The 6,000-nt window shown below is 42.0% G+C and overlaps 1 protein-coding gene across 1 annotated transcript in view; it reads left to right on the top strand.

Moving 5' to 3' along the window:
* Nucleotides 1–709: 709 nt before the first annotated feature.
* SLC6A15 (solute carrier family 6 member 15) overlaps nucleotides 710–6,000 on the top strand; it is a 59,736-nt gene continuing 54,445 nt past the window's right edge. The window contains exon 1 of the mRNA XM_035257153.3: nucleotides 710–951. The gene's annotated coding sequence lies outside the window, so the exon portion shown is untranslated. The remainder of the gene's footprint in view (nucleotides 952–6,000) is intronic.

Below are 6,000 nucleotides of genomic sequence, written 5' to 3'. Positions count from 1 at the left end.
GAGGTAAGTCAGACTTCATCTTTTAATGAGACCCCTTGGAAAAGAGTCAGCTGCTGAGGCACCAACACAGGATGGGGGGTGAGAACCAGCTTTCTAAAATGGCCTTTCATAATCTGGCGAGAATCACTGAGCGCTATCAGCCACCGCCTGACGGAGAAGCCAATGCCCAGAGGCTTTTTCTTTTGCAAGAGATGTACATGGCCGGCTTGGGGAGATAGGAAAAGGGTTCTTTGGGTCACCCATTTCTTCTAGTCCCATTACTGACTCTTAGAGAATATTCAGACTGTGCCAGGTAAAACCATGCCTATCATTCTCACGGAGACAAAAGCCAGGGGCGGGCAACTAGTATCCATTCTTTCGGTTGAGTGGGTTGGGGGAAGATGGGATGGCTGGAGGAATTTGTTTTGTTTTGCTTTGGAGAGGGCTTCCTCAGTTGCATCCAGCCGCCGGGAAGACGCCGCTGGGCAGCCGCAGTGGTCCCTGCATCACTGGGTTTTGCCGCGGGGAACTGCGGCGCCCGGCCTAGGCTCCAGGCTACCCCTCCGCGCCCAGCCGCCGCCCACTGCCTACCCTTCTCCTCCGCAGCCCGTAGGCGGCCGCAGCACGGGTGGGCCGGGCACGTGGGCGCCTCCGTCACACCCTCACACATATACACACGCGCGCGCGCACACACACGCATGCACACGCGCACCCGCACTCGCGCTCCTGTATCCCGTGTTGTTTCCCTGGCAGACACACAGGCGCTCACGAGTCTCTCCTTGCTAGCCTGCAGGCAGCGACCCTCAAAACCCAGCTCCGGGGCCCAGCCTAGGCAAGAAGCTGCTTCCCTACAAATAGCTCCTCTTCGGCCTCCTTCACAGCCACCTGGACCCTAACCTTTCGCGAGTGCTGCTGCTCCTGCCGGGACGTGGAGGCAGCAAGAGACTTGACGCTGGTCAAGACACCCTGACGGTAATGGCAAGCTCCTACGCTAAGGGCACAATTGGGGGTGAGGTGGGGCTCGCCATTAGCCACCCAGGAGCCTGGGCACCAGCCCTGGGAACGAATTGAAGGATGGATGCCGGGAAGGACTCGCTGCGTCCTGGGCTGGGAGGAGGGAGGGCAGCTCAAAAAGCCCTGGGAGGGAGAAGCTGGGCTGGGCAAGCAACCTTCTAACTCTGCACTTCTGCACAAACAGGGTTGGGGGAGCGACAGGCTGCACATGTAAGGGGAAGCACATGGGTAGAAACGTGCCGCCATCCTTTCTTCCCGTCGTGGAAATTGCCCACGGCATCCCCAGAGACCTACTCGTTTCCAAGTCAAGTCTGGGTTGAAGGGTGGGGTCCAACAAGGGGAAGTCCAAGAGGAAAGTTGGGAGGGTCGGGACAGAGAGAGGCGCGAGGCGAATTGGAAGCTAAATCTCGTGCAGGTGGGCGATGGGGCTGGGAGAGCAGAGCCTTATTACTCATTAGCTTCCGTTCGCTTTTGCCAAAGCAGAAGGCGACTCCCGAGGACAGAGTGTTTTCACGTGACCACAGTTCCCTTTTGCTTGAGGTATCCTGTGATAAATGGTCCGAAAGGGGGCCTTTCGCCGTGCGCAAGGCACGTGGCTGCTGGAGAAATCACGGCTGCTGTGTTTCTGCGCATCCTGGAATTTGAGTGTGTGGCGGTGAGGGTGGTGCTGCTGGGATTTTAAGAAGATAGGAAGCAGTTAGAAACCCAGACCGTTTCTACCTTTCTTTCACTGGGCTGGTCTGTGTGTGGTCGGGAAGACGGTTTTGAGTACTGGGAAATCCTGGCACTGTAACGTAGCGCACCAGCCTAATACATAAAAATAAATCAAGACGCCTGAGGCGTTCCGGGGGCAGAGGAGACCCACCCAGTGCCTCAGGCTGAGGGAGCGGGAATTAATTTTCTCTGAGCTGAGAAGCAGCCTTTGATATATATTTGAGGAACGCAAAGCCCACAGGCACGCGCTCTCCCGCGTCCTGCTTTCCCTTTCCATTCCCCTCCCTCGCCGGGAAAGGCTGGAGTAAGACGGGGCGGGGTCCGGACTCCGGCGCAGTGACGTAAGCAGTGTTTGGGTGCTTATGCAAATGAGACTGCGACCGTTTCTTCTGGTCTTGCCATTTTCCCCTCCAGATCTTAAAGGTAGACCCAGTCTTAGTCTGCACCATCATTACTTAAGAAGTATGGGAGATGGGAAGGATTTGCTTTATATGCTGCCTTTGGGCTCCTCGTCGTCCATTTAAAAGCTATTTTCTACCTGTCAATACCTGATTGCTTTTCCAGGATACCAGCAACAAAGTGTTCGCTTTGAGGAATTATTCTCTGCAGACACAGCCCCATCAAGCCTCTCACTCACCCAGCCTCATTTCTGCAAGAACAGTGCTGAAATGCAGACCTACTTATGTCTTAGGCGCCTAGTACTGGGCTTGTCTTGAACGTTCTTAATAAATACTTAATGATGGACTAAATTTTCTTTGAACAGTGTTAGGTTTTGAAGGGAAGGTGTGGGTTAAAGAAAGACACACACAGAAAGAGGGCGGCTCAACAGCAAATGCAGGCTTTATGTCCAGCATAAAACCTACAGAAGTGGGGGACCAGCCTAAAGCCAGAGCCCACTACCGCTTACAGGCTGGGGCAATTTACAGGTATGGGCAGAAGGGGTCTGAGCAGGGTGGCTTGCAGCCCGGCAGGATATTAATACAATGCTCCCATGAAGAGGCCGTTCTAGCCCTTGTTGCAGCGGGATGTCATTCTGATGTTCCGGGTGTTCCTTGGACCTTTGTCCATCAAGATATGATAGGGATGTTTCTTCAGTTAGGCTTTTGTCTGCCTTGTGTTCAGTGGTTAGGCGGGATGTTTCTCACAGCTGGAACCGCTGTGAAATGTTTTGCTTTGACCAAGATTTGCAAATAGCAGGGAGCTTACAACATGGTGCAGTTTGGACTAACAAGCAATATGTATTTTTTTCTCTCATATTAAATTCAATATATTTGACTATCAAAATCAGGCGATTTTATTTTTGTGCGTTGTCGCCTTTTCTATTGGCATCATCAATGATCCATGTATATTTGTTGGAGTAAAACATATCCCAACAAATTTGAAATGGAATTTATGAACCATTTTTCTCCAAATGAAGCTTCCAGTCTGTTTTTATTTAGGATGAGAGGAATTAATAGAATTTTTAACGAAGATAATCTTTTACTGTTGATAAGCTTTTCTTTTTTCTGATTGCACATTATATATTTGATTGAAAAATTATTTTATATTCTAGTATAGTTAACTCAAGATATATTTTAATGGAATTAAGAGAGGTATTTATATATGTTTCTAGGAGCTAAGTACTCTATCACTCAATAAATATGAAATAATGCAGAATCTTAAAACTGGATAACAGTTATGAGAGACACAATAATCAGATGAGATGCCTTATCATCTACTGAAACATTTAAAATAAGTCAGAATAGTTACTAAAATCTGACGTCCATATTCATAGTTATTTCCTTACCCAGTAATCATAGTTCAAATTATAAATATGCTTCTCCTGTCTTAAATTAAAATTTGCATATGAATAAGTACGATATTTGCATTCCTTTAAACTCTGGGGTTATATCATCTAGGTAATTGAATCATTTACTTAGAATGGCAGACTCAAAAGAGAACTTCGTGGCTAACAAAAGATCCTAAAAACTTTTCTTTCACTTCTCAATTGACCTCACACCTTGTGGAAGAGTATGTTAATTCTTATTACTACATCCATATGCGTGATAGGATATATTAATATATTCCTATGCAGAGTAGATTTTGAAATGGTTTCTCAGAAAATGGTGTTAATAAAAATCCACATTCATAGTTGGAAGCATGAACAACATTCAAGTTTACATAGCAGCAATCTTCAATTTATTTCCACTTTGCTTATAACACAACTCTTCTGGCAGTCTTTAGTAAAAACAATTTGATACATTTGTCTGCTTAAATATTAATTTTGACCAGTAATTATCATCTCTTTTTCTGTGAACAACAAGCCCCAAGAATAGACTGGGATATAGGGCAATTTTAAATGGATAATTTCTCTTGACACAGGGCAGAGTTGTAAGTTGTGTTCAGCCCTGAAGGTCACTTTATTTCCTTGTGATTCATCTGCTAAGGTATCTTTTCACATAAGATTAATTGATTTTTATTTTTAAATAGAATACATACTCTAGGAACTTTTTCACCTATCAGATTGGCAAAGATCAAAGAGATTACGTATTATATAGGAGAGGGTAAAAGAAAGCAGGCACTCTCATACATTGCTGGTATAGTGCGAATGGACACAATTTTTATAAAGGGCTGTTTTGCAATATTTATCAAAATTATAAAATCTCATACCTTTTGATCAAGCTGTTCCCATTCTAGGAATTTATTCTACAAATATGGAGATGCAAGATTATACAAAGTAATTTGTTGAAACATTTTAGTAGCAATGATCTAAATATATGATGTACCTATACCAAGGAATATCATATCAATTTTTTTTAATGAAGCTACTACATTGAGATCAAAAATTTTGAAGAATATATTTGAGTGAGAAACTAAGATGTAGAATTACGCATATAGTAAGTTGTGTAAAAAGAAGCAGATTAGGGGGCTGGTAGGGAGAAAACACATATTAGCTTGAATATACATCCTGTGTTTAAGTGTGTATATATACAGACACACACATATATATAAGCATGAATATACAGAAAATTTATGGAAGACTTTGATTACTTATTGGGAGGTAGAGATGATACAGTATATTCTAGGGAGCAAGGACATATATATGTTTTATATATATTAAAATACACAGTTTTATATATATAAATATCTCATATATATATAAAACTCTGTGCACTTTAATACCATATTATAGTGTTCTGTGTTCAAAATATAAATATATAAAATATTTTAAAGTGAAGACAGAGGCAAATAAACACCTTTGATAGAGTTCTATTCATTCATTAGATGTTATGAAATTAGTAAGATGCAAAAGTCAATGGGTATTTTGATGACTTCCTGATTTTTGTTTTTTCTGAATTTACAAGAAAGCTTCCTCTTTCAAGATTTTGAGTAATAAAATTATATTGGAGGAGCAGATTTAGAACTTGTTTTAGTAAAGTTAGCCAATTATACCAGCAAAAAAAGCATAATTTTAGGGTATAAGAAAAAAGTCTTAATTCTGAGATGGGTATTGAATCCCAGGTCGTTGTTAAGAAATAACACAGAGAGTCCTTGAGAGCTCTTGACAAATTTCCTGCAAACATAACATTTTTTGATAATTACATTACAGCTTCCTAATCAGAATATTGACATCGATACAGTCAAATTACAAAAGAGTTCCATCACATATGGATTCCCAGTGTTGGCCTTTTATAACCACAACCCCTTCGCTTCAGTACCCAGGCTCTCCTTAACTCCTGGCAACCTCTATTCTGTTCTCCGTATTTATTTTTGGTCGTTTCAAGAATGTTATATGAATGTAATCATACATTATTAAATGTTTTTGGATTGATGTTTTTTCACTCAGCTAATTTTCTGTAGATTAATCAAAGTTATGTATATCAGTAATTTTTGCTGAGTATTACTTCATGGTATGGATGTGCCAGAATTTATAACTATTCACCCATTGAATGACATCTGGATTATTTCTAGTTTAGGGTTATTGTAAATAAAACTGCTGCGGCCATTCCTGCATAGCCTTTTGTGGAATGTAAGTTTTTGTTTATCTGGGATAAATTAGAGCAATTGCTCAGTTATATTGTAGTTGTGTGTTTAGTTTTTAAATAAACAGTCAAACTGTTTTCCAGGTTGTTTGTACAATTTTACATTCTCACCAGTAGTGAGTAAATGACCCATTTTCTCTGCATCCTTGCCAGAATTTGGTTGTCACTATATTTTGGCCATTCTGATAGGTATATAGCAACATCTCATTGTAATTTTAATTTGCATTTACCTAATGGCTAATAATGTTGAGCCTCATTTCATGTGCTTATT

The sequence above is a fragment of the Callithrix jacchus genome, chromosome 9 (genome assembly GCF_049354715.1).
Source record: "Callithrix jacchus isolate 240 chromosome 9, calJac240_pri, whole genome shotgun sequence".
Lineage (NCBI taxonomy): Eukaryota > Metazoa > Chordata > Mammalia > Primates > Cebidae > Callithrix > Callithrix jacchus.
This window is presented reverse-complemented; position numbering and strand designations above follow the sequence as displayed.